This window comes from Cicer arietinum, chromosome 1 (genome assembly GCF_000331145.2).
Source record: "Cicer arietinum cultivar CDC Frontier isolate Library 1 chromosome 1, Cicar.CDCFrontier_v2.0, whole genome shotgun sequence".
NCBI classification, from domain to species: Eukaryota; Viridiplantae; Streptophyta; class Magnoliopsida; order Fabales; family Fabaceae; genus Cicer; species Cicer arietinum.
This window is the reverse complement of record NC_021160.2, coordinates 24495370-24506424: the sequence shown is the minus strand read 5'-3', so window position 1 is coordinate 24506424 and position 11055 is coordinate 24495370. Positions and strand designations below refer to the sequence as shown.

The 11055-nt window shown below is 31.9% G+C and overlaps 1 long non-coding RNA gene across 4 annotated transcripts; it reads right to left on the bottom strand.

The window, feature by feature from the left end:
• Positions 1 to 2431: 2431 nt before the first annotated feature.
• Positions 2432 to 10744, bottom strand: LOC101491172 (uncharacterized). 4 transcript variants are annotated; one of them, XR_003474037.2, is made up of 8 exons: positions 10425 to 10744; positions 9922 to 10006; positions 4410 to 5130; positions 3787 to 4308; positions 3595 to 3686; positions 3400 to 3504; positions 2944 to 3323; positions 2432 to 2673 (listed from the first exon to the last, which is right to left on the bottom strand). It is a non-coding gene; the product is annotated as an uncharacterized lncRNA (long non-coding RNA). The 4 variants fall into 4 exon arrangements; XR_012161864.1 differs by having other exon boundaries at positions 3400 to 3686; XR_190170.4 differs by lacking the exon at positions 3595 to 3686.
• Positions 10745 to 11055: the final 311 nt, after the last annotated feature.

Below are 11055 nucleotides of genomic sequence, written 5' to 3'. Positions count from 1 at the left end.
ACAGACATGCTGTTTTTGCCACTGACTTACTGTGTAGTCGAATACAGACTGCTGTATTCGAATACATTTTGCTACTGACTTGCTGTGTAGTCGAATACAGACTGTTGTATTCGAATACAGACATGCTGTTTTTGCCACTGACTTACTGTGTAGTCGAATACAGACTGCTGTATTCGAATACATTTTGCTACTGACTTGCTGTGTAGTCGAATACAGACTGTTGTATTCGAATACAGACATGCTGTTTTTTTTGCTGAATGCTGAAACAGCCTTGTATTCGAATACAGAGATGCTGTATTCGAATACAACAATGTTGTTTTGTTAAAAACTTCATTTCTCAACCTTGTTTATGCATGTTTGGCATATGGAAACCCTTTTAAGGTGCATGCTTAGTTGAAAGGTTATTTTGAGCATTTAAAATCTTAATTGCTATGTGTTAACTGTTATTTTTTTTTGGTTGGTGACCCTTTACAATTATTGTGGAAATCTGGGCTTTGCCCTCTGATGAGAGTCAGGACGGTCCTACCGGTTCGTACCCTACGGACGGGAATGGAGATGGGAACGCTTGACTGCAGTTACGTTAGGAGGATCTCACGGGGCGCGTGGAGATACTTAGGGTGTATAGCTTTTTGGTAGGATGATCATATTAGGATGATGTATAGGGACTAGGTGTCTTTTTTTTTTTTTGGATTGGAGTATTTTTAGTTTGGAAAACTGTATTTATACTAATATTGTCAATTCGACTTCTTATGTGAATGGGTTCCATTTACCATTTATGGTTGTGTAAATGTTTTGGATTTATAATTGGAGAAACTTTTCCGCTGCTTGTAAATTATAATGACTCAGTTATTTATCCAAAGGCATTTCTTTATCTATTTCTCTGTTTTAGTTTAATTACTTTTGAAAAAAAAAATATACCCTCGCTTTGAAAAACGGAGTGTTACAACAATAGTAAGAAAGCCATTGATAAGATTGAAATAAGTTTCAATCTAATAACTCAAAGAAGATAAAATCTCAATTGCAATTCTCAATGAGAAACATTTTATATTTAATTCATTATGTATTTTCTACATATGTGAGACATATATATATATATAGGAGCCATGAGTTGATTGATAGAAGAAAAGAAAAGCCACAATAAACATACATTAATTCTAGTGGCTACATTAGCTTTCTTAATAATAACGGACAAAGAAAATCTAAGACATTTTTTTCAGCAACCCCTTATTGTTTGCCCCTATTTTTTATTTATTTTACTATTATTCTAATGAACTTCATAAAACATAAAACAATTAAAACACCACAAATTCGTGGTCAACTTCCAGCTCATTTTTTTACCAGTATAAATATTGAATTTCGTCATGATGTGTGAAATATAAATTGTTGGAAATGTTATTATCTTTTCAATGCATCAAAGAACACCTCCGTCGGACAATAGAAACTCAAGATATTGCTAAAATAATCCAAGTCCAATATTTCCAAGGAAATCCAATTATGTTCTTTTTGTGTCGATGTTTTTTTTTTTATAGATTTCCTTCTACATACTTAATGAACTCATGATATCATCAACTTTTCACATAAATGATATTTTATTGGACCTTTTAATTATTGTTTTTTTTATATCAAATCCCTAAAGTCTATTTGTGACACATGGATGGTAAAAATATAATTTCAGAATTTCATGATTTTCTTTATAGAGTAAGCCTTGGGCGATTTGAGAAGAAATGAAAAATCATCATTAATATATATTGTTTCTTTGTTATTTTTAATACTACAACATCTTTGAGTTATGACAACAATAAAAAAGTGTGGCGTAAATCAAAATATCCGTGGCCTAAAGGTTAGGCAACCGTTTGGCAACGGTTTACAAAGTGTGTCGTAGGTGGATGTGGCCTATTCTTTAAGGCAACGGTTTTTTACTTTTGCCCATGAAGTCTAAAAAACCGTTGGTGAATACACTCAAAGAGGCCACAATTTGTTTGAATGTTTCTGGCTACGGTTTTATGAACTAGTTTTGATAACAATTTATAAATGTTGCATATACAATTAGACCACGGTTTTGTGTAAATTATTTATGTTTCAGGCAACACATTTATAACGTTGTCAAATAATAGGCAACAATAGATTTGTATGTGTTGCATATAACTTTATACCACGATTATTGAAACGTTGGTAACATATTTAGCCCAAAAAAATTTAAATGTTTTTTTTGTTTAGGCCATAGTGATGAAAATGTTTTAAACCACACTTTTTATGTGTTGTATATACTTTTCAACCATAAACATTCAATTTATTTAGTCTACATTTTTCTATTTGTTGCCTACAGGTTTATCGTATACTCTCATTTTTTTTGGAAAACATTGATAATTAATTATTATTGCTGGTAATTCATAATTGAACATTAACTAATTGTTATTGAACAAAACATAAAAGAGTTAAACATAATAAGTCTTAACTAAAGTATATATTACGAACAAAAACAATTGTCTCATCAAAATAATGTAACACAAATATTATTGGATATCCAAAAAAAACCAATACATGATTAGATAAAAAAAAAAAACCAACAAGTTTTTTATTCCTAATGCAACAACCAAAATTTGCATTGCCAAAAAACGTTTTCAATACATTCCACTAGCTTCATGTATCTTGGTGATGATCTTCAATTCCAACCTGAAAAGTTATTATATTAATATAAATAAAAGAAAAAAAAAATATAGAATTATAGTTATGAATATTAAAAAAATGAATCACAAATTTTTATCGCAACAACAAAATTAATGTTTTATTTAGGTATGTTAAACTACCTATTGGAAGAAAAGACTAACAACATATCGCAAGTACTAAAGACCAACAATTTATAAGTCTCCAAGATACCTAATCATAGCAATAAATCAACTTAATTATCTCACAGTTAAGTAAATCAAACTAATATACTTATACCTTTTCAGGAACATGAGTTGATGTAGAAGAATGGAGTGTCGCACTATTTGCAATACCTAAAGCATGTCACATCATGTTATCAACAACAGTTTCACTTAAACTTGAATTTTGCTGCTTCAACACACATTTTAGAAATTCCTCATATGCTTCCATCCTTTTCTTTGTAAATGACTCATATTCTTCCATCATTTCCTTCATGCTACTAATTTCACATTCATAATGTTTCTTAATGTTAGCAATCTCTTCATTTTTTTTAACATTGTTGGTGTAGCTGTTCTTCCATAACAACGAACTCTACCCAACTTTTCTTTGCCAAACAATGTTTGAAAGGCTTGGTCATGAGGCTCACTAGAGTTTTGAATTGAATCTTGAAGTTTTGCCTGATAGGAAAAAAATTCAATGTTAAAATTTGAAAATTTAGCCATTAAAAATATATAATGAGAAGGAAAAACATACAATGGCATTTTCTGTTTCTTCGTCAATTTTTCCTTTTCTTCATTGACGAGTTATGACAAACATTTCAGCTTGGGTGACTTCCTCCCTATTTTCCTTCTTTGCACGCTTTATTGGTAAAGTTGATAATTAAAACTTATTAGAATAACTTATTATTTATATATAACAAACACACATAAATAAGAATAAATATTATACTTCTTTTGCACGAACTCTAGCAAAATTTGTTGGCCCCATTCGATGCATAAACTTCTGTTTAGCCTTATTGACAATATTTTAATTCTAATGTTCTACAATGTAAGTGAAAAAAAATTAAAGTAGGATATATATACAAAAGATTCTATACAACACAAAGTGACTAAAAGTAATGTAAATTATGTACAAACTTACTTGGATGATACTCTTACTCCAATATTTCAACAATTTCTTGAAATGAGGTTCTGGTATGCTTTCAGACCTGTTTTTTAACCTTTCCTTCAAGGTTGAGTATTTCAAAAAATGTGTCCTCTTGATATAACATTTGTAACGTCTCCATGCATCATTTATTCGAGAAAAAACAGTTTTCTTCCCTTTCTCAGAAATGATAAATTTACTCTGAAAAACATTGTTGTGATCAACATGTGATAACTAATTGATGATCAAATAAAATATGAAAATTAAGCTCTTATACATGAATATAAGGCCATATACGTTCCTCATGATTTTTGTACACTTTCTTAAAGTTTGTATAAATCAAGGGACAAAAGGCTGAATTCCTTGCGATAGTGCCAAGGAAATACCCTAAGTCAGTTACAACTTTGTCATCAGGTCCTATCACTTCTCCGTCATTGTCTAAGGTGACTTCTATACGAAACTTTCTTCCATGTATATTCAATCACTGAGTTGGTGTCCTGGTTTTTTTCTTAGTTGTCCCTATTTTGACATAAATTTTCATTAAAATAAGATAAGATAAAATCCTAAAGATGAGTCACAAATATATATATATATATAAGAAATTAATATTTGATCATTACCATTACTTTAGTCATCTTCAACTTGATCTTCATTCTCTTCTTCCATGACATATTCTTCCTCTTCACTTCATGTATCATTTCCCAGCTCTTCTTCATCATCAAGTTCATTATTTTCCTTAAGAAAATCTTCAATTAACATTGATTTGCACAATGGCATTCTTTTGGTTTTCTTTGTTGCACTTTGTTGACTTGCCATTTCCTCGTCATCTTCAACATGCACCATTTTTTTGGCCTTTTGTTTTGTTCTTGAAATGTCATTTTCTTTCGATGCATTTCTAATTGGTGATTGAACTTCTTTCGATATATTTATTTGATCAATTGGTGTCATTTTCTTTCGATATATGCATTTCTAATTGGTGTCATTTTCTTTCGATATATTTATTTGATCAATTGCTGCAAAATTTGATAACTTAAATTGTGCTTGAGGTGCAATCTTAATCGAAGGATGCTTGACTCCTTGAGTTTGCTTGTCTAACACTGTAGCCTTGAAACTAATCTTATTAGTTGATGGATTGTTTTGCTTGCCAATGGGTTCTTTGGTTCCAACCATATCTTCATTAGTTACTCCAGTGCCTCTCATTATCTTTTCACGCTTGATTTTGAATCTCCTTAGTAATTCATTGCTTGATCTTGCTTGAAGTAGCTCAAACTTGGAAGTATTTCTCTCACCTTGGTCTTGAGCTTTCATCTTTTGTTTTAAACTTGCTTCCTTATTCATTTTCTGTAGAAAAATAAATAAAATACCAGTAAGAGGACAATAAACAAAATTGTTTTTGTCAATATACTAATACCGATTTAAAAATAAACAAAACAGTAAGAGGAATATAAAAATAAGCCAATATGATGGCACCAAGATACTAACAATAAGAGGAATATAAAAACAAGTCAATAGAACATTATTTTTTGAGAAGGACAAATAAAATATACAGATTAATAGCTCTTCATCTTCCAAGTCATAATCATCTTTGTCTTCGAATTCCTTCATAACATCTGCAGGCTTCTCAACTATTATTGCTGGAATATCTTTCCTAACCCAATTGAGGTTGTTTTCATCATTTGATGCATTTATATTTCCAATATCATAAAATGGAGCATCCAAATATTCTTCCTGAGTTATAGCATTTGATTGATCACCCATGTTAAACAGATCTCTAGGAACGGTTTTCATCGAAAGGATCTTGCAAATAAAAACATTGGTGGACTTGAGACACTAGGACAAATGGATCATTTTGATAACATTTTTTGTTGAAATGTACACAAGTAATCCCATATTTGTTTTCTTTACCCTCAAACCAATCACACTTAAACAACACAAATTTGAGTTGACTATAATAGTCTAACTCAATTATGTCATTAATTGCTCCATAGTAAGTGACAAGATCTGTTTTGGGATTTTCATCCTTAGAACTTGCGAAACTTTCAGTCAAAGAAACCAAAGTTACACCAAAATTTTGAGTTTTGCGTCTTGCATCACGTTTCATAGTGTGAAATCTATAACCATTGATGAGGTAACCTGAAAACCTCTTTGCAGCAACATTTGGACCTCCAGATAATGCTTTGAGGTGAATTAACACATCATTTTCCAAGGCTCGAATTTTAAACCATTCACTAAAATCTTGACCTTGTCTTTTGGCCTTGATCCACTTTCCTCCTTTAGTGTGACTACTAACACATTCATCATACTCTCTACAATGGCAATCATATCAGTTGTTAAAATTAAATCTAAGATATGTTTTGATTACAAGTAGGGAATAAACAATAAACTATTGTGGTACCTTATGTATGCTTGCATATCATCGCAATTGAACAATATGTATCGATGGGCTTGAGCTTTTGATGTCGAGTCTATTGAAAATGATTTACCATTTTGCTTCCCTCCTAAAGGTCTACCAATATTTGAAAAGTAATAATTTGAATCTACTTCACAAGAATCATAGTTTCTACCCATTCTATTCAGCCTTGTATCTACACTTTTATGCAAATATCTTGAGCAAAGAGTCAAAGCTTCTTCAGCCAAATATCCCTCAACAATAGAACCTTCTGGATAAGCTCTATTACGAACATAACTTTTAAGTCTACATAAGTTTCTTTCTGTGGGATACATCCATCGGAATTGAACGGGACCACCTAATCTAACTTCATGTACAAGATGAATAGGCAAATGAACCATTACATCAAAAAAACTTGGAGGAAACACCATCTCCAATTGACAAAGTATTTCAGCAATCTCTCCATGTAGATAATCCAAATCTTTCACTTGGATAACTTTTTGACATAGAGAGCGGAAAAAGACCCAAGACGAATCAAAGGTCCAGCCACTAGATTTGGCATTGTGCTCTTTATTGCTACTTGTAATAAGTAGTGTAACATGAAATGTGCATCATGACTCTTGTAACCAAATATATTTTTATCGCCAACATGCACACATTTTGAAATGTTAGAAGCACTCCCATCGGGTAACTTGGCAGCCTTCAAAACACCGCAAAAAGTAGACTTCTCTTGGGAATTCATTGAGAAAGATGCCTTTGCAAACTTTGTCCGACCTCCACCAATATCTATTGGATGAAGTTCCTTTCTAATTCCCATATCTTGCAGATCATAACGAGCATTAACATGATCTTTTGTCTTTCTTGATATGTCCAAAAGAGTCCCAATAATACTATCACATATGTTTTTCTCAATATGCATTACATTAAGATTATGACGTAAAGTATTTTGAGCCCAGTACGACAACTCAAAAAATATTGATTTCTTCTTCCACGGACCATCATTTTTTTTTCTCTTAATCTTCTTTCCAAATTCATTCTCAAAATCTTTTAAGTTTTCCAAGATTTCTATACCTTCTAACACAGGTGGTGCAGACCTATGTTATTTGTTTCCATTGAACGACATTTTATTGGCCCTCCAAGCATGACTAGTCGATAAAAAAACACAATGATTCATATAACACATTTTGTGACTGTATCTCAAGTAGGTTGAATTAGTGTTATAATTGCAACACACACATGCCAACTTTCCTTTGGTGCTCCATCCTAACAACATAACATACCCAGGATAGTCACTAATAGTCCATAGCAAAGATACTCGCAATTGAAATGTTTGATCTTTTGAGGCATCATATGTTTCTACTCCAAATTCCCACAATTCTTTTAGCTCCTCAATCAATGGTTGAATGTACACACCGATATCATTTCCTGGTGATTATGGTCCAGGAATCAATAACAACAACATTGTATACTCAGATTTCATACACATCCAAGGTGGATAATAGTATACCACCATCATGACAGGCCATGTACTGTGCGATATGCTATAGTTCTAAACGGATTGAAACCATCACTTGATAACCCAAGCCTTACATTACGATGCTCAAAAGCAAAATCAAGATGAAGCATGTCAAAGTCCTTGCATGCTTGGCCATCAGTAGGATGCCTCAAAACCTTTGCAGGAACTTTATGATCATACTTTGGATCATCAAACTCTGAATCTACTTGAGTAAATTCCTTCCATCATGAAGCTTTAGAAGTGTTGCAGGTATCGTCATTTTCATGCTCTTTCCAATACAACATACAATCATTTGGACAAGCATGAATTTTTTTATAATCAAGGCCTAAATCCTTGATTATGGCTTTTGTTTTGTTAAAAGATTCGGGAATGTTCAGATTAGGCATGGCTTTTTTCAATAACTCCAAAAGAGCATTGAACGATACATTGCTCCACCAATGAAGACATTTTAACAAGTAAAGTCGAATTATAAATGATAAAGTAGTGAAGTTTTCACATCCCGGATACAACTCTTGCTTCGCCTCATTAATTAAATTATAAAACTTCTTAGCATCCTCATTAAGTCCCTTGTTGCCTTCCTCTTCTTTTTCAACGTGTCTAAATGTGTCATAAAGTAAGCCATTGATGTCATCACGTGCGTCCACTTAATGTTCCATATGATCATCAATTTCCTTAGTTAATGATATATGCTCTCTGTGGTTTACCCAAATGTCGTAGCCTTGTACAAACCGAATCCTATTAGGTGATCGCGGACTACTTTTCTTCTTCTCCAACAACGATTTCTACACTTGGCACAAGGACATAAAATTGTGCAGCCTTGAGGTTCTCCTTTGGCGAAGGCAAAATCTAAAAAAGATTTTACACCTTTCCGATACTCTGAATTAAGTATATGAAGTGTAGTCCACTTTTTATCCATCACTCTAAACAAAAATAATGACTTACAATTGAAGTTTAACACAAACATGTGGATTCTATTAAAATAAATCCAAATATATTAAACACAATGATAACTATGGTTAATAAATCCAAATATTCAAATTAGCAAAAAACAAAAACACCAAAATTAAATTAAACATATAGGAATTCAGCAACAGATAACAAGACTAAACATGGAGCAATTCGAGATTACTAATTAACTAACCCACCAATACAAAAAGTCATTGAAAATGCTTTTAGGCTATTTGTAGATATTGCTTTTAGGCTATTTGTAGCAATTCAAGTCATTGAAACTGAACAACTAGTATTGCTGGTCATAATTAACAATTAAATTTCAGAATTGAACAAGTATTGCTGGTTCTTATTAACAATTAAATTCCATAATTCAGTAGCATAATTAAATCAATGTAATTCAAGTCCTAATTAACAATTAAGTTCTTGACAGTCCTAATTAACATATTTGAAAGTAGTTTATGTAAAGCATAATATCATAATATCTTATTAGCAGAATATCTTATCATATCTTATCAGAATATCACAAATAATCACAATTCACTAACCCACGAATACTAAAAGTGTCAAGCAAAATATCTTATTAGCAAAGGAAATGAACATTCCAATGAACTTATATATTAGAATAGATAACAAACTCTCATTGCATATATTAACAATTAAATTTCAGAATTAAATTGGTATTGTTGGTCCTAATTAACAATTAAATTTCAAATTGGTATTGCTGGTCCTAATTAACAATTAAATTTCAGAATTGAATTGGTATTGCTGGTCCTAAGTAACAATTAAATTCCATCATTCAGTAGCAGAATATCACAAACAATTCAATCACTAATTGCTGGTCCTGATTAGCAAAATATCACAAACAATTCAATAACTAATTAACAATTAACATTTCTTGACAATCCTAATTAACATATTTGAAAGTAATTTATGTAAAGCAGAATATATGATCAACAGAATATCACAAACAATCACAATTCACTAACCCACCAATACAAAAAGTGTAAAGCAAGATATCTTATTAGCAAAGAAAATCAACATCCAAATGAACTTATAGCAGAATATCACAAACAATCATAATTCACTAACCCACAAATACAAAAAGTGTAAAGCATAATATCTTATTAGCAAAGGAAATCAACATCCAACTGAACTTATATATTAGAATAGATAACATACTCTCATTGCATATATTATGATCACAAATAAACCAGAACAAGTTTGATTTAGTAGAGTAATAGAAAGGGTTATCACTAAAATGAAAAGTTGAACTAACCAGAATAATCCCCTCTTGGATTTGAATTGGGATATAAAAATTCAAGACGCTTTATTGGACCCAATAATCTTCTATATGAAGCACTCTGCATCACAAACATTAAAATTGAAAAAAATAAACAAACACAAAAAAAAAGGTGTCTAAAATTAAAATCTCATTAGCTTAAAAACTTCAAAGACTTATGAGACAACACAGGTCCAAACCAATGGCAATGGACAAAGACAGCGATGTGTTCAATTCCATCACACATAGAAAAACAAAAACAAAAACATTTCATCTGACCAATACCCATCAAAGAAAAATGACAGTGAATGAAACAACTGTCATTTTCCGAGGTACTAAATCAAACTTAGGAAGTCCCACAACCCTAACACCACAACATTAATTCAATAAATCATACAAAATTATTCATTAATCAAAAAGCCGTACTCATACATGAAATTGAAATACATCAAAACACAAATTGAAGAATAAAAAAGAAGATGGGTGAAGCATATTCTTACATGTGCGCGACCTTCTAGTGAGGGTTAAGTCAAACACGAGTTGTCAGAGCACAAGACGGCGGGAAATTTCGGACACAAAGAAGTCAGAGAATAAAACGACGATGTGCAAGACAAATGCAACTGAGACGGGTATTTAGGTTCAGACGAGAGGCAAGGAAACAACGACAAAGCAAAGATGCGATGGAGGTGAATAGTACATATGCGACTGACAAGAGATTGAGAAGGGTTTTGGTTTAGGAACTAAGAGTTTTGGTGTAGACGCTAAGGGTTTTGGTTCAGGCACTAAGGTTTTTGGTGTGGGGAACTGATAATGTAATTTGGGAACTTCTTTTTTTAATAGTCTATTACAGTGCTCTTTGAAAGAGCGCGCTCCTTAACTTATTTTTTAAAAGCCTATTACAACACTCTTTGAAATAGCGTCGTAAAAGACCTCCTTAACTTATTTTTTAAAAGCCTATTACAACACTCTTTGAAATAGCGTCGTAAAAGACCTCCTTAATTTATTTTTTAAAAACCTATTACAACACTTTTTCAACAAGCGCTTTAAAAGCCATGTAACATAAGGTGGGAGCGCTACATTTTACAACGCTTGTGTTTAAAGCACTCAAAAAGCGCTGCAAAAGCTATGGGA